Source organism: Molossus molossus, unplaced genomic scaffold (assembly GCF_014108415.1).
Source record: "Molossus molossus isolate mMolMol1 unplaced genomic scaffold, mMolMol1.p scaffold_m16_p_10, whole genome shotgun sequence".
NCBI lineage: Eukaryota > Metazoa > Chordata > Mammalia > Chiroptera > Molossidae > Molossus > Molossus molossus.
Genome location: NW_023425345.1, coordinates 108,292,608 through 108,315,648, shown reverse-complemented (window position 1 = coordinate 108,315,648; position 23,041 = coordinate 108,292,608). Strand labels below are relative to the sequence as shown.

At 39.1% G+C, this 23,041-nt stretch overlaps 1 protein-coding gene across 5 annotated transcripts in view; it reads right to left on the bottom strand.

Moving 5' to 3' along the window:
* The window catches only part of MICU2 (mitochondrial calcium uptake 2), a 125,555-nt gene that overhangs the window by 42,584 nt on the left and 59,930 nt on the right, over positions 1–23,041 (bottom strand). The gene's annotated exons all lie outside the window — the stretch shown is intronic.

Below are 23,041 nucleotides of genomic sequence, written 5' to 3'. Positions count from 1 at the left end.
TTGGTTATGCATATATACATATAAGTTCTTTGGTTTACCTCTTCCCACCCCCACACCCCCTTCCCTTTGAGGTTTGTCAGTCTAACAACCAATTTGTACTTAATCCCTCCACCTTTTTCACCCCCCCCCCAAATCTGGCAACCAACAAAATGTTCTCTGTATCTATGAGAATGTTTCTGTTCTGCCTGTTCATTTTGTTTGTAGATTCCATTGTCGATAGATATGTATTCATTGCCATTTTGTTTGTTCATATTTTTGATCTTTTTCTTCAAAAAGACCCTTCAACATTTCATATAATAATGGTTTGGTGGTGATGAACTCCTTTAGCTTTTTCTTGTCTGGGAAAGTCTTTATATGGCCATCGATTCTAAATGATAGCTTTCCAGGATAGAGTGATCTTGGTTGTAGGTTCTTGGTTTTCATCACTCTGAATATTTCTTCCCACTCCCTCATGGCCTGAAAAGTTTCTTTTGAGAAATCAGCTAACAGCCTTATGGGAACTCCCTTGTAGGTAACTAACTGCTTTTCTCTTGCTGCTTTTAAGATTCTCTCTTTGTCTTGAACCTTTTGCATTTTGAGGATGATGTGTCTTGGTGTGGGCCTCTTGGGGTTCATCTTGTTTGGGACTCTCTGTGCTTCCTGGACTTGTATGTATGTTTCCTTCACCAAGTTAGGGAAGTTTTCTGCCGTTATTGTTTTAAATAGGTTTTCCATTTCTTGTTCTCTCTCTTCTCCTGGCACCCCCAAGATGCGAATGTTGGTATGCTTGGAGTTGTCCCAGAGGCTCCTTACACTATCCTCATTTTTTTTTGGATTCTTTTTTCTTTTTGCTGTTCTGATTGGGTATTTTTTGCTTCCTTATATTCCAAATCGATGGTTTGCTTCTTCGCTTTACCTACTCTACTATTGAATCTGTGTAAATTATTCTTTATTTCAGTTAATGCCTCCTTCATTTCTGACTCTGCATCCTTCATTTTGACTGGTCCTTTTTTATGCTCTTGAGGCCCTCCCTAAGTTCACTGAGGTTCTCACTAAGTTCATTGAGCATCCTTATAAGCAGTATTTTGAACTGTGCCTCTGTTAAGTTGCTTATCTGCATTTCGCTTAGTTCTTTTCCTGGAGTTTTGTTCTGTTCTTTCATTTGGAAGCTGTTTCTTTGTCTCCTCATTTTGGCTGGTGTTTGTTTCTATGTGTTACTTAATGAGAGGCATGGGGCTATCTGAGACCAGATGCCGCTTGTTTGAAAAAATTTAGGAAAACCTGAAGCAGGATCCAAGACAGGGCAATCCTTTGGTAAAGCAGCTGGCAACAGTTTGGGTGGGCCTGAAAGTTGGGTGGGGCGGGGCCTCAGTGAATCGCCAAAGTGGGGCAAATAGTGTGAGCCAGGTGGCTGAAGTCCCAGATATGGCGTCTGTCTGCTACCCCAGGGAAGAGCTCACCAAAGGAACAAAGGCCTCTGACAGCATGTCTGTCCAGGAGAAAGCCCCCTCTGCAGTCCTTGCTACAGTGCCAAGCAACTCAGTTCTTCCCTGTATGTGTCTGGTGCCTTTCAAGCTGCCTCCCCCATGCTGGAGTCTGGAGGGTGTGAGTCCGAGTAATTCCATGGGCGGGCCCTTTAAGAGGAGCTGCCTGGGTCTCCAGAAGCCTCAGTCTCCCTCAGCCTTAGTTCCTGATGGTTTTTCCAGCCAAAGTTATGGGGATTCTCTTCCTGGCACTGGGACCCTGAGCAGGGTGCCTGGTGTGGGACCGGGACCCCTTACTCCTCAGAGAGGACCCTCACAGTCGAGGTGTCTCTCCTGATTTTTATCTGCAACACTTGGGTGTGGGACCAGCCTGTAGCTCCTCTGCCCCTCCTACTAGTCTCCATGTGGCCTCTTCTTTAATTCCATAGTTGTAGAGACTTCCATTCAGCTTGATTTCAGGCGATTCTCAATGATGGTTGTTCTGTAGTTTAGTTGTAACTTTGATGTGGTTGTGGGAGGAGGAGAGACCGCATTTACCTACCCGCCATCCTGACCAGAAGTCTTGACTATATTCTTTAAACTGTATTTTACATCCCTGTTACCCACCCTGTTACCTCTTAATCCCCTTCATCTAACTGCCCCCCAACCTGCCCTTCCTCTCTCTCTTTTTTTTAAATCCTCACCTAAAGATTCTTTTTTCCCATTTATCTGCAGATTGAGTCGAGGAGGGAAAGAGAGAAAAATCAATGTGAGAGAGAGATACATCGATTGGTTGCCTTCTGCACGACCCTGACCAGGGCTGGGGACCAAACCGCAACTGATGCACGTGTCCCTGACTGGAATCAAACCCGAGACTCTTTGGTCCGCGGGCCGTTGCTGCAACCGCTGAGCCAAACCAGCCAGGGGTGTTTCCTGATTCTATGAATCTGTTTTGTTTTGTTTTTGAGATTACACATATAACTGAAATCATATGATATTTGTCCTTCTCTGTCTGACTTATTTCACTTAGTCTAATATCTTCAGGTCTATCCACTGATATAAAATCTTGTAAGTATCTTTAATTTAGCTTAGTTGTCTGCATCATAAATTCTATTTATTTATTTATTTATTTATTTATTTTTTATTTTTATCCTCACCCGAGGACATTTTTCCATTTTTTGTTCAGGTAGAGTGGGAGGGAGAGAGAGGAACAGAGAGAGAGAGAAACATCGACGTGAAAGGGACACATCGAGTGGCTGCCACCCGCACAACCAACCAGGGCCGGGGACAAACTGCAACCGAGGTACGTGCCCTTAGCGGGAACCGAACCCGGGTCTCTCAGGACCACAGGCCGACGCTCTAACCGCTGAGCCAAACCGGCCAGGGCTGCATCATAAATTCTTATCAAACATGACTGTATTCATATAATTATTAAAATGTCTTTTTGCTTTCACTGATTAAAAAAATAAACCTTCATGTTTCAGAAACCTACCTTTTTGAACCCTGAAAAGTTCTCTTAAGCTTAGAGCTCAGTAGTCAAATTTAAAAGGCTAGCTAACATGACTGTCCGTTCCAAAGCAATACGACTTTCAATACTTTCCTATTGGATAATTCTTTCAGGTTTTCAGCCATTTTCACTGCAGCTTATATCGCTTCCTCTTACCTAGTACAATTCTAAAGCTATCGCATTGCTTCTGTTGTTGTCAGCCATTTCACACAGCTAGAACAAGGCTGGAAAACGTTATGTTTCTTACCTAAGAAATGTGCATTACAAAGTTCCCTTCTTGCTCTCAAAATATCTATGAAGTTCCTTCACTGAAAATTCAGGTGACAAGTTAAAAAACAAATACTTTCCCCCGGCTGGTGTGGCTCAGTGGTTGTGTCCTTGACCCATGCATCAAGAGGTCAAAGGTTCGATTCCCAGTCAGGGCACATGCCTGGGCTGCAGGCTCCATCTCCAATAGGGGGCATGTAGGAGGCAGCCAATTAATGTTTCTATCTCTCCCTTACTCTCTCTAAAAATCAATAAAAACATACACACACATACACCCTGGCCGGTTTGGCTCAGCGGTTAAAGTGTGGGCCTGCGGTCCAGAGAGACCGGAGTTCGGTTCCTGCTAAGGGCGCGTGCCTTGGTTGCAGTTTGTCCCCGGCCCTGGATGGGTTGTGCGGGTGGCAACCACTCAATGTATCCCTTTCACATCGATGTTTCTCTCTCTCTCTCTCTCTCTCCCACTCTATCTGAACAAAAAATGGAAAAATGTCTTCGGGTGAGGATAAAATAAAACAAAAAAAAATATATGTATCTATATACATGTAAATGAAAGAGTACTTTCACATGTGCCTTTTCTGTAGTTTGAATGCTTAATTAGGACTATAAACCTAATGGGGATCAACTCTATTATTTGATGTTAGTAAATTGTCAAAGATTTTATTTTTGCATTATTAATCAAAACATTCATTATGAATATGATTAGATTAACTTTTAGAAACATCTATGACCATGTTTGTAAGCTTAGGTATAATTTTAATTCATTGATACACTATTACATGACACCAAATGAACTCCAGACTGTTAGGTGCTATTCCATTAGATCATCACATAGATAAACGTTACCATTTAATACAAATCTAAGTGTCAGTGTGAATGTGTGTGTAGAGTATGTAGTAGTATGATGTGGATAGTAAACCCAAGATAAGTGTGTATGCAGTACACCGATTTTTCTATCTCTGCATATTCTATTAACGTAAGAAACTGATTATGATTCACATGCCTTATCCTGCTTTTCTTAAAAATTTGTGTATGTCACAAATTATTCATTGACACATGCACTTATCTTTTTAGACAATTAAGGTTAGTCTCATCAGTTTTTTAAAGAGACATTGATCCTTGTTCCCAACTGAAGAAGTGTTCTAGGATGTAGTAACTGACAGCTAGAAGGTGACATCTTCAGGTGGCAGTATGGATGATTTCTAAGAAATAAGATTATTTCGGACCTGGCCAGCTTGGCTCAGCGGTTGGAGCATAGGTCTGTGGAAAGAGTCGCGGGTTCAATTAACATCAAGGGCACATGCCTCAGTTGTGGTTTGGTCCCCAGCCCTGGCTGGGTCATGTGGGAGGCAACCCGTCCATGTGTCTCTCTCACACTGATGTTTCTCTCTCTCTCTCTCCCTCACACTCTATCTAAAGATAAATGAAAAAATATACTTGGGTGAGGACTAAAAAAAAAAAAAAAAAAAAAGAGAGAAATAAGATTATTTCTAAGGGGTCCTATAATCTGCCTCATAACAAGATTCCTTTCTGGCCTTTTAAGAGCTCTTGAGCTTAAAAAAAAAAAAAAAAAAATCCTTCTACTTGAAACTGAGTGAAGAAGGAAGGTAACGTTTGTTTCCCCGCAGCTGGAAGTCTTAAAGCCAAACAGCTGAACCAGTACAATTCAATACTATGTGAGTGAGATACAACAATAATGGCATGAGCTAACTGTCTAACATAACACCAGAATCACAGCTAAGAACTAAATTGTAAAAACCTATTGCGGCAGATAATCTGTATCTCTCTTACCTTTATGTAGCTCAGTGCCTAGCATTTAAATATTTGTTGAACAAATAACTGAATAAAAATTAGGAAGGATTCCAGAATGTCTTCTGATTCAGATCCCTGCCTTTTAATGGTGAATAAATCACTGTCCCACTTTACAAACAGAACGGACAGCAACAGGTGAGAAGAACCGGGTCGTAATGCGTGCCCTGTGGTCCCTTGCTCACACAGGTGTGGACGCCTTGTGCTCCATTACAGTGGGAACCTGCGGACTAGTTTCGACACTTCAGAAAGCTTCACAAAACTGAACAGTTAAGCATTATATGATCAAAGAGGCAGGTTTTTTTGCTTTTGATTATAACTCTAAATGGTAACACTGGTTATATTTCATGTTGACTTCAAGTTCTGCTTGGCACTTCTATAAAAATGGAGAAACCATGTACTTAAGCTTCTCTTGTTTAAAATACATTTTCAAAATAAAATTAATAATTAGAAAATGATAAATAAATGATCTCTGCTGATAAAAAGTTCAGGGACACTATCTTACATAAAATTCATTTTTAGATTAAAAAATGATAATGGCCTAGCCGGTGTGGCTCAGTGGTTGGGTGCCGACCCATGCACCAAGAGGTTACTGGTTTGACTCCTGGTCAGGACACATGCCCAGGTTGTGGGCCTGATCCCCAGTGGGGGGCACGCAGGAGGCGGCCAATCGATATTCTCTCTCATCGATGTTTCTATCTCTCTCTCCCTCTCCCTCTCTCTCTAAAATCAATAAAAGGAAAAAATAAAAAATAAAAAAATAAGGCAGAGCTACCAGGAGTGAACACCTATGCTCTTATACTCCCTCCCTCTTCTAAGTTAAACTTTACCCTGAGTAAGAGTAAGGGTTGGTAGGATTTTTCAAGCAGGTGGTCACCTTGCCAGGAGTGCCCATTCTTACACCACTTGTTTTGGGCTGTACGAGGAGCGAGACTAGAGCACCAGCTCAGAGGCCCTTGGTTAGACCTGCTACATGAGGAGCGGTAACAGCACAGGGCATAGTAAAGACCTACATATTTTTGGTCACATTTTTCTATTTAAGAATAAAACCCATCTGTAAATAATCTAAATTTTCCTTCAGGTTTTTCTTTTTTTGTTCCTGTTTTTTTCTTCTTCTTTTTTTTTTTTTGGGGGGGGGGATACAAGGAACTCCTGCTTCTCTTTTTTAACTATTTCTACTTACAAATGCATACAAAAGTCTTATTATTTTTATATGTATTCATGCACTCAAATATGGAAATATCAGAAAGGGGGAAAATTTAACAGCAAAAAAGGTAGATCTAGACTTGAGGCTGTAAAGTTTTATTGTACAATATGAAAGAATGGAAAATACACTGTGGCTTTTCTTGGCAGGAGAGGTATAGATCTTCCAGCACTATGATGGAATTTTGGCTCAGGAAGTAGAAAATTTTTAAAGGTCTCCACCTATTCTAGGGATTCCATCATGTATTTTTTTTTTTTTTACTGTTTACAGAGAATTTTTAAGTAAAACCAGGAACAAGCACATCTTGTTATAGGCAAAAAGCCATTTTAATACTTAAAATAAGCAAAACTACATTAATACATATTAAGTGTTGTTATAGGTCAAATATATCTTTGGCTTTAGCCAAACTGAAAGTATTGATAATCCTAGTTATAAAGACACTACTAATGGCATCTAATTCAATTTCCATTTTTTTTCTTTAATCCTCACCCAAAGATATTCATCCATTGATTTTTTTAATTTTTTATTTTTTTATTTTTTAGATAGAGTGGGAGGGCAGAGTTGGCCACCTCCTGTATGACTCTGCCCGGAGATCAAACCTGCAACCAAGGTACATGCCCTTGACTGAGAATCGAACTCAAGACCCTTCAGTTTGCAGGATGATGCTCTACTGCGCAGCCAAAATGGCTAAGGCTAATTCAATTTCCTTTTATTGGAGGTAAGTGGACTTTTGACACACAAAAATTAAGAAAACAAAGACATTTCTGTCATTTCATATCTTCTGCATAAAAATATAAACAGCTTGGCATCAATATTAGAATTGGTATAAATAGAGATGAATCCTCCAATACTTTATTTATTTTTAAAAATTTATTTTTGTTACCGATGTTTCTCCCCCCCCCCCCCAGAAATACTCCTCCCGATTCCGCCCCCCCCCCCCCCCCAGCATTGTTGTCCATGTCCACTGGTTACACTTATGTGTATATAAGTTCTTTGGTTTATCTTATCCTTCTTCCCTGCAACCCTCCTCTGAGATTTGCCAGTCTGAACCATACTCCTTTTTATATCTTTGGGTCTATTTTGTTCATCAGCTTATTTTGTTCATTATATTCCATAAATAAGAGAGATCATGTGGTATTTGTCTTTCTCTGATTGGGTTATTTCACTTAGCATAATACTCTACAAATCATTCCAGTTTGTCTCAAAGGATAAGAGATCTCTCTTTCTTACAGTTGCATAATATTCCACTGTGTATATGAACTACAGCTTTTCTATCCATTCGTCTACTGATGGACATGTGGGCTGTTTCCAGATCTTAGCTATTGTAAATAGTGCTGCTATGAACATGGGGGAACATATATTCTTTCTGATTGGTGTTTCAGGCTTCTTAGGGTATATTCCTAGAAGTGGGATCACTGGGTCAAATGGAAGTTCAATTTTTAAGTTTTTGAGGAAACAGCATAGTGTTTTCCATAGTGGCTGCACCAGTCTGCATTCCTACCAGCAGTGTACTAGAGTCCCCTTTTCTCCACACCCTCGCCAACACTTGTTGTTTGATGATTTGTTGATGGCAGCCATTCTGGCAGGTGTGAAGTGATACCTCACAGTTGTTTTAATCTGTATCTCTCTGACGATTAGTGATGTTGAACATTTTTTTCATATGTCTCTTGGCCATTTGTATGTCCTTTTGGCAGAGGTGTCTGTTTAGGTTCTCTGCCCATTTTTTAATTGGGTTCTTTGTCTTCCTTTTGTTGAGTTGTATGAGCACTCTATATATTTTGGAAACTAACCCCTTATCTGATGTATCATTGGCAATTATGCTCTCCCATACAGTGGGTTCCCTTTCCATTTTGATGCTTGTTTCCTGTGCTGTGCAGAAGCTTTTTATTTTGATGTAGACCATGTATTAATTTTTTCCTTTGTTTCTCTTGCCTTAGGTGTTGTATAAGTGAAAATTCTGCTGGGTGTGATGTATATAATTTTGTTGCCTACATTTTCTTCTAGGATTTTTATGGATTCATGAGTCACATTTAAGGCTTTTATGCATTTGAGTTTATTCTTGTGTATGGTGTAAGTTGGTGGTCTAGTTTCATTTTTTTGCATGTAGCTGTCCAATTTTCCCTACAGCATTTATTAAAAAGCCTGTCTTTACTCTATTGTTTGCTCTTGCCACCTTTGTCAAATATTAATTGAGCATAATGTCTTGGGTTAATTTCTGGGTTCTCTGTTCTGTTCCATTGATCTATATGCTTGTTCTTGTGCCAGTACCAGGCTGTTTTCATTACAATGGTTTTGTAGTATAACCTGATATCCAGTATTGTGATTTATGTATAAATCCAGTATTGTGACCCCTCTTACTCTGTTCTTTTTCAAGATTGCTGTGGCTACTTAGGGTCTTTTTTGGTATGAACTTTTGAAGTATTTATTCTAGTTCTGTGAAATATGGCATTGTTTTTTTTTTTTTTTTTTTTTTTAAAGTCCTCACCCAAGGATATTTTTCTATTTATCTTCAGATAGAGTCGGAGCGAGAGAAGAGAGGAAGGGAGAGAAATATCGATGGGAGAGGAACACATCAACTGGCCGCCTCCCGCATGACCCCAACCAGGGTCAGGGATGAACTGCAACCAAGGTATGTGCCCTTGGCCAGAATCAAACCTGTGACTCATTGGTCATGGGCCAACGCTCTACCACTGAGCCAAACTGGCCAGGGCTGTTGGTATTTTAATGGGGATTGCACTAAATCTGTAGATTGCTTTGGGTAGTATGGACATTTTATATCTTCCTCTATTTCTTTTTTCAGTGTCCTGTAGTTTTCTGCAAATAGGTCCTTCATTTCTTTAAGTTTATTCCTAAGTACATTAATTTTTTTTTGCCACAATGGGACTGGTTTTTAGTTTCTCTTTCTGTGAGTTCATTATTGGTGTATAACAATACCATCCATTTCTTTCTTTCTTTCTTTCTTTTGGTAAATGCCCCTAGTGGTAACTGAACCTGGGACTCTCTGGTCCGCAGGCCAATGTTCCAACCACTGAGCCAAACCAGCCAGGGACCATCCATTTCTTGATGTTAACACATTATTGACCGGCAATTTTACGCAGAAGTTACCTCATCACCAGCTATTTTTTCATAACTGCGTATGAAAGTGAAACAATCTAAATAAACTTCAGTATACTTTATTTATACATAATGAATTTAAGTGAAACTTTGTACATTTCTGCTACATATTATATTTTATACATATTATATATTTTAGTAATTCTTTTTGGTGTGGTATACTGTCTAGCAATCACAATTTGAAACACACACACGTTACAAGTTCTAGTTGGATTTTTTTTATACCAGTGACTATTTTTCTAAAACGTGATCTTTTAGTTGCCCTGAAAGCCTAAAAAGTAAATCAATATAAGGAGCTCTTTTAGAAGTACCAGAAGTGTTACGTTCTGAGCTGAGCTCAATTGAACCAGCAGATACCCATTCCCTAGCTACTTCAAGTAGAAATTTTTTATATCTTATTTTATTTTGTCTATTGTAATTACAGTAAATTTTAAATGTATTGAATAAAGCACCACCCTGAGTTTCAAAAGCTGAAATAGCTAATGCAAGTGCAAACACGAGTTAACTCATGAGTGTTCAACAATGTGTTAATCTGTACACTGCTACTTTACTAAATTCGTTTATTAAATCTAGTAGATTTTTGATGGAAGCTTTAGGATTTTCTATGTACAATATCATGTAATCTGCAAATAATGAGTTTCACTTTCTACTTTACAATTTGGATCCCTTTTATTTTTTCTTCATGTCTAACTGCTGTGGCTAAGACTTCCAGTACTATGTTAAATACGAGTGGCAAAAGTGGGCATCCCTGTCTTGTTCCTGTTTTTAAGGGAATGCTTTTAGTTTTTACATATTGAGTATTATGTTGGCTTATAGGTTTCTTTTTTTAACTCATCTTTATTGTTGAATGTATTACAGATGTCCCCTCTTTTTCCCCCCATTGACACCCTCCTGCCTTCCCCACACTATTGTTGGTGTCCATGGGTTATGCATATATACACAGAAGTTCTTTGGTTTATCTCATGCCGCCTCCCCCACCCCCGCCTTTCCTTTGAGGTTCATCAGTCTAACAACCAATTTGTACTTCTTAATTCCTTCATCTTTTTCACTCATCTCTCCAACCCCCCTCTCCCCCAATCTGGCAAGCAGCAAAAAGCTCTCTGTATCTATGAGTCTGTTTCTGTTCTGCATGCTCATTTTGTTTGTAGATTCAATTGTTGATAGATATATATTACTTGCCATTTTATTGTTCATATTTTTGTTCTTTTCTTTCAAGAAGACCCTTCATTTCATATGATACTGGTTTGGTGGTGATGAACTCCTTTAGCTTTTTCTTGTCTGGGAAACTCTTGATATGTCCATCGATTCTAAATGATACCTTTGCAGGACAGAATAATCTTGGGTGTAGGTTGTTGCTTTTCATCACTTTGAGTATCTCTTGCCACTTGCTTCTGGCCTGCAAAGTTTCTTCTGAAAAGTCAACTGACAGTCTTATGGGAGCTACTATATAGGTAATGAACTGCTTTTCTCTTGCTGCTTTTAAGATTCTCTCTTTGTCTTTAACCTTTGGCATTTTGATGACGATGTGTCTTGGTGTGGGCCTCTTTGGGTTCATCTAGTTTGGGACTCTCTGTGCTTCCTGGACTTGTATGTCTGTTTCCTTCACCAAGTTAGGGAAGCTTTTGGTCATTATTTTTCCAAATAGGTTTTCAATTTCTTTCTCTCTCTTCTTCTGGCACCCCTATGATGTGAATGTTGGCACACTTGAAGTTGTCCCAGACAACTTGAAGTTGTCTCCTTATACAATTATAATTTTTTTGGATTCTTTTTTCTTTTTGCTGTTCTGATTGGGTGTTTTTTGCTTCCTTATATTCCAAATTGATGGTTTGCTTCTTGGCTTTACCTACTCTACTATTGATTCCCTGTAAATTATTCTTTATTTTAGTTAGTGCATCCTTCATTTCTGACTGGTCCTTTTTATGTTGATGTTCTAAGTTCCTTGGAAATCTCAAGTTCCTTGAGCAACCTTATAACCAGTGTTTTGAACTCTGCATCTGATGGATTGCTTATCTCCATTTTGTTTAGTTCTTTTCCTGGAGTTTTGTTCTTTTCTTTCATTTGGGACATGCTTCTTTGTCTCCTTATTTTGGCTGCTTCCCTGTGATTGTTTATAGTCGACAGCTTGTTGATACTGCATTCTAAAACCATACAAACTGGTGACAAATGGCCTTTTAAAAATGTATGTAAACAATTTTTCTAGTTCATTACAACATCACAATATACCAGAAGTCATATGTATAGGAATGTTAGGAAAAAAAATCCAAGTCTTTATTTTTTTCTCATGATACTGATAAGTTGAATCATTTTAGCATTAAATGCTTTTACCTTACATTGTTTTGCTTTTTATTGCACAGAAATCCCATAAAAGAGGCTTAAACGAATGGAATTCCAAGGAATCTCAAGTTTAGAATTATTTTATAGATGAGTAATAACATGCTTTGTGCTTGGATTATGAAAAGAATGACATATATTTATTTAAAGTGATATTTTAAAATGTTCATTCCACTTTATTTTTAACTCATCCCTTCTTTTCAGTGCTTTCTTTTTATATCATTTGCACTAGATAGACGTTTTGATATACATACTTGCTCAGATCCACAGGAATTCTCCGATATTAGAAAAGCATGTAAAGAGCCATGTTTTTATTATTTTAGTGTATGATTTATTTTTTTTCTAAAGTATAATAATTAAAAAACAATCCTAACCCGAGGATATGTTTTACTGATTTTAGAGAGGGGGAGGAAGGAGAGGAAGAGAGAGGGAGGGATATATAGAGAGAAACATCTATCTGTTGCCTCCTGCATACATCCCCACTGGGAAAGTTTCCTGTAGAGACAGGAAACCCTACACACACAAATCCAGGCATGTACCCCAACTGGAAACCAAACCTGTAATCCTTCAGTGCACAGGATGATGCTCCAACCACTAAGCCACATTGGCCAGGGCTAAAGTATAAAAATTTTAATATTAAATTCTGAATTGGGTACAAGAACTGGCAATTTTTTGTTTGTTAATCCTCACCCAAGGATATTTTCCCACTGATTTTAGATAGAGTAAAAGGGAGGGAGGGGAAGAGAGACAGAAACATTGGTGTGAGAGAGACACATTGATTAGCTGCCTCCCACATGACCCCAACCAGGACTGGGGATCAAACCTGCAACCCAGGTATGTGTCCTTGGCTGGGATTCAAACCCACGACCCTTTGGTCTGAAGGCTAATGCTCTAACCACTGAGCCAAAGTGGCCAATGCAAGAACTTTTATTTTTAATATACGTATTTACAGATGTCCCCCCTTTTTCTCCACTTACCCCCTTCTTCCTGCTCCCACTCCACTCCTGTCTTCCCCACAGTATTTTCTGTGTCCACTGGTTATGCATATATGCATGTAAGTTCTTTGGTTTATCTCTTCCTGCACCCATCCCTTCCTCTGAGGTTTGTTGGTCTAATAACCAATTTGTACTTCTTAATCCCTTCACCTTTTTTGCCCATCCACCCAAACCCCCTCCCATCTGGCAACCAACAAGAAGTTCTCTGTATCTACGAGTCTGTTTCTGTTCTGCTTGTTCATTTGGTTTGTAGATTTATTTGTTCACAAGTATTTGTTGCCATTTTATTGTTCGTAGTCTTCTTCAAGAAGACCCGTTAACATTTCATATCATACTAGTTTGGTCTGTTTCCTTCACCAAGTTAGGGAAGTTTTCTGTCATAGTTTTTAAATAGGTTTTCAATTTCTTGCTCTTTCTCTTCTCCTTCTGGCACCCCCATGGTGTGAATGTTGGTATGTTTGCAGTTGTCACAAAGGCTCCTTATACTATCATTTTTGGGGGGATTCTTTTTCCTTTTTGCTGATCTGATTGGGTGTTTTTTGCTTCCTTACATTCCAAATCGATGGTTTGCTTCTCAGATTCACTCTCTCTACTATTGATTCCCTGTAAATTATTCTTTATTTCAGTTAGTGCATCCTTCATTTTTGACCAGTCCTTTATTATGTTCTGAGGTTCTCACTAAGTTCTTTGAGCATCTTTATAACCAGTGTTTTGAACTACACATCTGTTAGAGTGCTTGTCTCCATTCTGTTTAGTTCTTTTCCTGAAGTTTTTGTTCTATTCTGTTAGTTGGGATATGTTTCTGTTTCCTCATTTTGTCTGTCTCTGTGTTTGTTTCTATGTATTAGGTAGAATTGCTATGTCTCCTAGACTTGGTAGGGTGGTCTACTGTAGGTATCCTGTAGGGCCCAGTGGCACAGCCTCCCTGATCACCCCAGCTAGGCAGTTGAGGTGCACCCCCTGTGTGGCCTGTACACACTTCTGTTGTAACTGAGTCTTGATTGCTGTTGACATATCAATGGGAGTAATTTTCTTAGGCTGATCAGCTGCAAAGACTGGCTGTGACACTTATCATTGACCTCTGACCACCTTGGAGGATCAGCCATGCAGGGGCCCACCATGCAGAGCAAGACTTACTTCAGCAGGGCACTGGTACTAACTGAGTCCACCTCTGAGTGTGTCCCTTATGGAGGTGGTTGAGTGGTGTTTTGACATACTCTGAAGCTGTCCACTGGTTGTGCTGGCTCTGGGGCCTTCCGGGAGATGCAGGCCAAGGACAGCCACTGCCTGTGTTTTACACAGGGCCACCAGGTATAAGCTACACAAATATCTGCAGATGGCTGTTTCTTGAGCTGAGCTTCGAGATGCCCAGGTAAGGCCAAGATGCAAACCAAGGCTGGCTGCTGCTCGTGCCAGGCCTGTGGCCATTTATCAGGAGGCATGGACTCACTGCGGCCAGATGCTGCTTGTTTGAGATATTTTAGAAAAATCGGAAGCATGAGCCAAGACAGTCCATTTCTATGGTAAAGCCACTGGAAACAGCTTGAGTGGACCTGAAAGTTGGGTGGGGCAGGGCCTCAGGGAATCACCAGGGCAGGGCAAACAGTGTGAGCCAGGTTGCTGGTGTCCCAGATATGGTGCCCTGTCTGCAGGCCCTGTGGGGGAAGGGCTCACCAAAGGAACAACGGCCTCCACCAGCACTTCTGTCCAGGAGAAAGCCGCCTCTCCAGCTCTTGCCCTGACTCCAAACAACACAGTTCTTCCCTGTTATGTCCGTAGTGCCTTTCAAGTTGCCTCCCCAACACTGGAGCCCAGAGAGAAAGAGCCCAAGTAAGTCCATGTGCAGCCCTTTAAGAGGAGCTGCCTGGGACTCCAGAAACCTCACCTGCCTCAGCCTCAATGCCCACTGTTTTTTACAGCCAGAAGTTATGGGGACTTTTCTTCTGGCACTGGAACCGTGAGCTGGGGAGCCTGGTGTAGGACTGGGACCCCTCACTCCTCCAGGAGGACCTTTAAAGCTGAGGTATCCCTCCCAATTTTAATCCACCACACGTGGGTGTGAAAACAGCCCTTCCCTGCATCCACCCCTCCTACCAGTCTTGATGTGGCTTTGTTAATTTAGTAGTTGTAGGACTTCAATTCATCTAGGTTTCAGGCAGTTCTGAATGATGGTTCTGTAGTTTAGTTGTAATTTTGATGTGGTTGTGGGAAGAAGGTGAGTACTGCCTTTACCTATACTGCCATCTTCTATATATGTATTTTGTATAGCTTTATTGTGATATATTTCACATACCATAAAATTCATCCATTAAAATGTACAGTTCAGCCTCATCCGGTGTGGCTCAGTGGATTGAGCGTCATCCCATGGACTGAGAGGTTCCCAGTTCAATCCTGGTCAGGGCACATCCCTGGGTTGTGGGCTCCATCCCCAAAGCGTGATGTGCAGGAAGCAGCTGATCGACGTTTCTCTCTCTCTCATATTGATGTTTCTATCTCTCTCTCCCTTTCTCTCCCTCTAAAAAGAATCAATAAAAACATATTAAAAAAATAAACTGTACAGTTCAGTGGTTTTAGTTATTCAGAGAGCTGAATAACTAGCACCACAAAGTGCAAATCAAAACCATGAGTTAACACATTATATCCAGTAGGATGACCATAATAATAAAAAACAAAAATTGGAAAATAATGAGTTTTAGGAAGGATGTGGATAAGTTGGAACCCTCACAAATTGCTTGTGGAAATGTAAAAAACATTTTAAAACTGAAGAAGTAATACATGCTATAATATGATGACCCCTGAGAATATTATATTAAGAGAAAGAAGCCAGACATAAAAGAAAAAATATTGCATGATTCCATTCATATCTAGAACAAGCAAATCCATAGAGACAGAAAGTAGATACCAGGGGATAGGAGCAGGTGAGATGAAAAGTGACTGTTAATAGGTACAGAATTTCTTTTTGTCATGATGACATGTTCTGAATTAGGCAGTAGTGATGGATGTACAACCTTGTGAATATACTAAAAACCACTTAAAAATGTTAGGGTATTAAATTTTGTGGTCTGTAAATTATATTTCAATTTAATTTTAATTTTTTTTTTGCTCAATGAAATTTTTTTTTTTCTTTATTGAATTTTAGAGAGAGAGGAAGAGAGAGAGAGACAGAGAAACATCGATGAGAGAGAACACTGACTGGCTGCCTCCTGCATGCTCCCCACTGGGGATCGGGCCCACAACCTGGGCATTTGCCCTGACCGGGAATTGAACCGCCACTTCTTGGTGCATGGGTTGATGCTCAGTCACTGATCCACACTGGCGAGGCTCAATTTTATTTTTTAAAATATGTTTTTATTGATTTTTTTTTTTTTTTTTTAGAGAGAAAGGAAGGGAGAGAAAGAGAAACATTGATGTGAGAAAGAAACATCAGTAGGCTGCCTCTTACACACCCCCACCTGAGGATTGAATCCACAACCTGGGCATGTGCCCTGACCGGGAATCAAACTGGGACCTCTCAGTCCATTGGATAACGCTCTATCCACTGAGCCACATAGACTGGGCTGTATTTCAATTTTAAACAAGTTTTATGTTAGAAACAATTCAGTGAATTAATAATACAATAAGACAGATAAAACTTACTGAGCTCGTGCTACATGCTTATGTACTGTTTTAAGCACTTTATATAAATCATCTCATCTAATCCTCAAAATGACCCTACGAGGCAGGTACTGTTCTTATCCTTACCTGATGGGTGAAACAGAGTTACAGAAGAGATTACTTCTGGATTATTCAGCTAGTAAAAGAAGGACATCTAAAGTCATGTAAAGTTTATGTAATTCATTGTATTACCCAAAAAAGGAAACATTTTTAGGGATGCTACTGAAGAAGAAATTCAAATTGTAGAAGTAAATTTGGTGAGTTCTGTGTCATAGTTTTGAGTTAACAAGATAGGTTTAAAAGGTGTTCAAAAGAAATGTATGAAAATGGGGTGAGAGCCTTTATTGAAACTGAATGTTGCTTGGCCTTTCCTCTCATTCCAGAAAGCTATAACAAAGTATATTTTCTTTTAATTAATTTAATAATAGTAAGAAAAAAAAAGAGAAAAAAAGAGATATCTCCTTAAATGTAATAAAATAAGAGAGAATTTATTATTTTAAAAACATCAGTGATAAATTTTCCAATTAAGGAAAAAGCAGAAACCAGTACATCCTAGCAGGCAGTTTACTACTACATTTATCAGGCAATTTGGCAACATACTTAAAAAGTCTTAAAAAATTTGTATTTTATGATAATAGTTCTAAAAATGTCCTATAAAATAATCAGTTATTCAAAGATTTATGAAAAAGTATATCTACTATAGCATTATAATAATGAAAAATATAGAAAAAAGTCCTGACATTAAATTATGGTATATACATAAAACAGAATTGTGTAATCATAAAAATAATTTAGAAAAATATCTCATAAGGAAAATTGCTCATATGCATTAAACAGGAAAAGTTAGGTTATAAAATCTGTGTGTCAATAGTAGTTACTTCTGGATGATGGTGTTAGAATTATGGTTGACTTATATTTTTTACTCTATGCTTTGTAATTGTTTTAGTTTCTAAAATGAACATAGATTTTCTAAATAAAAAGTGTTATTGCTTAATTTAAAACATTTAGCTGTTAATGTTTATCTGATGAGGTCTTAATATGGATTTCGTGGAGTAAAGGCTTTAATCTTTTAGTTTTAGTGTTTCATTTGGAAATATTAATTATAGCCAATAGTCGCTGTAGGCTTTCCCCACACCCTTTTATTTAATCGTCCTAACAACATAGGAGGGTAGACACTATGACTTTACAAATATGGAAACAGAGTCAGGAGAGGTCTGGTAGCTTACCCCAGGTCATAACAGGACTAACGTGGTGGGAACAGAATTGACTCCAGGGCCTGTTGGATTCCGATAGGCCACCCTTTGCCTTGATTACAATAATATAACCTACTGCAAGGCACCTTCACATTTATTAAGTACTTCTCAAACTTATTTGATTAAAACAATCACTTGAGGGGTGCTTGTTAAAAATTCAGAAATATAGCCCAGCCAGTATGGCTCAGTGGTTGAGTGTCCACCCATGCACTAAGAGGTTGCTGGTTCGATTCCTAGCCAGGGCACATGCTCAGGTTGTGGGCCAAATCCCCAGTGGGGGGCATTCAAGAGGCGGCCAATCGATTTTCTCTCTCTTCAATGTTTCTATCTCTCTCTCCCTCTCCCTTCTTCTCTTTCTAAAATCAATAAAGAAAAACACAACACAACAAAACAAAAAACCCACACAGAAATATAAGAGAGGTAGAGGGTGCTAATGACTGATTCCATGGCCCTGCCACAGACCTGAATGAAGATCACTGGGAAGGCAAGGCCAGGACTTGAGTATTTTAACAAGTGCCCAGGTGAATTTCCTCCAGGCAAGTTTGGGAAATTCTGTGTTATCACATTTGATTAGCAAGAATGAAATGACACCCAATTTTACAGAGCAGGAAACAATCAGAGAGATCAGGAAACTAGCCCCATATCAGCTATATAATACTGGCACAGATAAGAACTTTATGTTTTAACTGCAGCAATTTTATTTTATTTTTTTAAATTTTAATTATTATTATTATTTTTTTCAAATCTTTATTGTTGGATGTAAAATGTATTACAGATGTTCCACATTTTTCCCCCATTGACCCCATCCTCCCCTCTCCCGCCCCCCTCCCACCTTTTCCCATACTATTGTCTGTGTCCATTGGCTATGCATATAAGTTCTTTGGTTTATTTCTTCCCACCCCCCCAACCCCTTTCCCTTTGAGGTTTGTCAGTCTAGCAATGAATTTGTGCTTCTTAATCCCTTCACCTTTTTCACCCATTCCCCCAACCCCCTTCCCAACTGGCAACCAACAAAATGTTCTCTGTATCTATGAGAATGTTTCTGTTCTTCCTGTTCATTTTGTTTGTAGATTCCATTGTTGATAGATATGTATTCATTGCCATTTTGTTTGTTCATACATTTTATCTTTTTCTTCAAAAAGACCCTTCATCATTTCATATAATAACGGTTTGGTAGTGACGAACTCCTTTAACTGTAGGTTCTTGGTTTTCATCACTCTGAATATTTCTTGCCACTCCCTTCTGGCCTGCAAAGTTTCTTTTGAGAAATCAGCTGACAGCCTAATGGGTAATCCCTTGTAGGTAACTAGCTGCCTTTCTCTTGCTGCTTTTAAGATTCTCTCTTTGTCTTGAACCTTTTGCATTTTGATGATGATGTGTCTTGGTGTGTGCCTCTTGGGGTTCATCTTGTTTAGGACTCTCTGTGCTTCCTGGACTTGTATGTCTGTTTCCTTCACCAAGTTAGGAAAGTTTTCTGCCATTATTGTTTCAAACAGGTTTTTGATTTCTTATTCTCTCTCTTCTCCTTCGGGCACCCCCAAGATGCGAATGTTGGCACGCTTGAAGTTGTCCCAGAGGCTCCTTACACTATCCTCATTTTTTTGGATTCTTTTTTCTTTTTGCTGTTCTGATTGGGTATTTTTTGCTTCCTTATATTCCAAATTGATGGCTTGCTCCTTGGATTTACATACTCTATTATTGAAGCTGACTAAATTATTCTTTATTTCAGTTAATGCCTCCTTGAATTCTAACTGTGTATCCATGATTTCTAACTGGTCCTTTTTTATGCTCTTGAGGCCCTCCCTAAGTTCACTGAGGTTCTCACTAAGTTCACTGAGCATCCTTATAAGCAGTATTTTGAACTCAGTATCTGTTAGGTTGCTTATCTCCCTTTCGCTTAGTTCTTTTATTGGGGTTTTGTTCTGTTCTTTCTTTCTTTCTTTTTTTCAGTTTTTCCCTGTTTCTTTTTTTTTTTTTATTAATTTTTTTACAGATGATTCTCCTTTTCCCCCCCACTGATTCCCCCCTCCCTGCTCCTTCCCCAGATAGTTGTCCATGTCCATTGTTCATGCATACATGCGTATAAGTTCTGTGGTTCATCCCTCCCCCGCCTCCCCACTCCTTAGGGGATTGTCAGTCTATACCCCGCTTCCGCGTCTCTGGGACTACCCCATTCCTCAAACTGTTATGTTCATTATATTCCACAAATAAGTGAGATCATATGAAATTTGTCTTTCTCTGTTTGGCTTGTTTCACTTAGGATGATACTTTCCAGGTCCCTCCATGTAGTCTCAAAGGATAAGAGATCTTTCTTTCTTACCGCTGCGTAGTACTCCATTGTGTATATGTACCACTGCTTTTTGATCCATTCGTCTACTGATGGGCACTTGGGTTGTTTCCAGATCTTAGCGATTGTAAATAGTGCTGCTACAAAGATGGGGGTACATATATTATTTCTTATTGGTGTTTTATGCTTCTCAGGGTATATTCCTAGAAGTGGGATCACTGGGTCAAATGGAAGATCAATTTTTAATTTTTTGAGGTGACATCATATTGTTTTCCATAGTGGCTGCACCAGTCTGCATTCCCACCAGCAGTGCACTAGAGTCCCCTTTTCTCCACACCCTCGCCAACACTTGTTGTTTGATGATTTATTGATGGCGGCCATTCTGACAGGTGTGAGGTGATACCTCATTGTTGTTTTGATTTGCATCTCTCTGATGATTAGTGATGATGAGCATTTCTTCATATGTTTCTTAGCCATTTGTATGTCCTGTTTGGAGAGGTGTCTATTTAGTTCCTCTGCCCATTTTTTAATTGGATTCTTTGTCTTCCTTTTGTGGAGTTGTATGAGCACTCTATATGTATTGGAAAATAACCCCTTATCTGATATATCATTGGCAATTATGCTCTCCCATACAGTGGGTAGCCTTTCCGTTTTGATGATTGTATCTTTCGCTGTGCAGAAGCTTTTGAGTTTGATGAAGTCCCATGTGTTCATTTTCTCCTTTGTTTCTATTGCCTTAGGTGATGTGTCAGTAAAAATTCTGCTGCGTATGATGTCTGAGATTTTGTTGCCCACAGTCTCTAGGATTTTAATGGATTCATGAGTTACATTTAAGTCTTTTATCCATTTTGAGTTTATTTTGGTGTAGGGTGTAAGTTGATGGTCTAGTTTCATTTTCCTGCAAGTAGCTTTCCAATTTTCCCAGCACCATTTATTTATTTATTTATTTATTTTTTATCCTCACCCGAGGATATTTTTCCATTTTTTGTACAGATAGAGTGGGAGGGAGAGAGAGGAAGGGAGAGAGAGAGAGAAACATCGATGTGAAGGGACACATCGAGTGGCTGCCACCCGCACGACCAACCAGGGCCGGGGACAAACTGCAACCGAAGCACGTGCCCTTAGCAGGAACCGAACCCGGGTCTCTCAGGACCGCAGGCCAATGCTCTAACCGCTGAGCCAAACTGGCCAGGGCCCAGCACCATTTATTAAAGAGGCTGTCCTTATTCCACTGTATGCTCTTGCCACCTTTGTCAAATATTAATTGAGCATATTGCCTTGGGTCCATTTCTGGGTTCTCTATTCTGTTCCACTGGTCTATATACCTGTTCTTGTGCCAGTACCAGGCTGTTTTGATTACAGTGGCTTTGTAGTATAACCTGAAATCTGGTATTGTGATCCCTCCAACTTTGTTCTTCCTTTTCAAGATTGCTGTGGCTATTCGAGGCCTTTTTTGGTTCCATATGAACTTTTGAAGTAATTGTTCTAATTCTGTGAAGTATGCCGTTGGTATTTTGATGGGGATTGCTTTGAATCTATATATTGCTTTGGGTAATATGCACATTTTAATGATGTTAATTCTCCCAATCCATGAAGAGGGTATGTGCTTCCACTTTTTTATATCTTCCTCTATTTCTTTTTTCAAAGACCTGTAGTTTTCTGTGAATAGGTCCTTTATTTCTTTGGTTAAGTTTATTCCTAGGTATCTTAATTTTTTTGCCGCGATGGTAAATGGGATTGTTTTCTTAGTTTCTCTTTCTGTGAGTTCATCATTGGTGTATAAGAATGCCATCGATTTCTTGACGTTAATTTTGTATCCTGCTACTTTGCCAAATTCAGTTATTAAGTCTAGTAAACTTTTGGTGGAGTCTTTGGGATTTTCTATGTACAGTATCATGTCATCTGCAAATAATGACAATTTCACTTCCTCCTTTCCAATTTGGATCCCTTTTATTTTTTCTTCCTGTCAGATTGCTGTGGCTAAGACTTCCAGTACTACCTTAAATAGGAGTGGCGAAAGTGGGCATCCTTGCCTTGTTCCTGTTCTTAAGGGAAATGCTTTTAGTTTTTGCCCATTGAGTATGATGTTGGCTGTAGGTCTTTCATATATGGCTTTTATTATGTCTAGATATGATCCCTCTATTCCCACACTGCTGAGCGTTTTTATCAGAAATGGATGCTGGATTTTGTCGAAGCTTTTTTCAGCATCTATTGATATGATCATGTGGTTTTTATTCTTCATTTTATTTATATGGTGTATCACATTTATGGATTTGTGAATATTGTACCAGCCTTGCATCCCTGGGATGAATCCCACTTGGTTATGGTGGATAGTTTTTTTGGTGTATTGCTGGATTCGATTTGCTAGTATTTTGTTCAGGATTTTGGCATCTATGTTCATCAGGGATATTGGCCTGTAGTTTTCTTTCTTTGTTGTGTCTTTTTCTGGTTTTGGAATTAGAATTATGCTGGCTTCATAAAACGAGTTTGGAAGTCTTCCTTGTTGAATTTTTTGAAATAGTTGAGGAGAATGGGTATTAGTTCTTTGAATGTTCGGTAAAACTCCCCTGTGAAGCCATCTGGGCCTGGGCTTTTGTTTGCTGGAAGAGTCTTGATTACATCTTAAATTTCTTCTGTTGTTATTGTTCTGTTCAAGTTTTCAATCTCTTCCTGATCCAGTTTTGGGAGACTATGTGTTTCTAGAAATTTGTCCATTTTGCTTAGATTTTCGAATTTGTTGCCGTATAATTGTTCATAGTAGTTGTTAACGATCTTTTGTATTTCTGTGGTGTCAGTTGTTATCTCTCCTCTTTCATTTCTGATTTTATGTATTTGGGTTCTCTCTTTGTTTCTTGGTGAGTCTAGCTAAGGGTCCATCAATCTTGTTTATCTTTTCGAAAAACAAGCTCTTTGTTTTATTAATCCTCTGAATTGTTTTTTTGGTCTCTATGTCGTTTATTTCTGCTCTGATCCTTACTATTTCCTTCCTTCTACTTGCTCTGGGGTTTTCTTTTTGTTTACTCTCTAGTTCTTTAAGTTGTGAGGTTAGGTAGTCTATTAGAGATTTTTCTTCTTTTTTGAGGTAGGCCTGTAGTGCTATGAACTTCCCTCTCAGAACTGCTTTCGCTGCATCCCATAGATTTTGTATTGTTGTGTCCTCATTTTCATTGGTTTCCAGGAA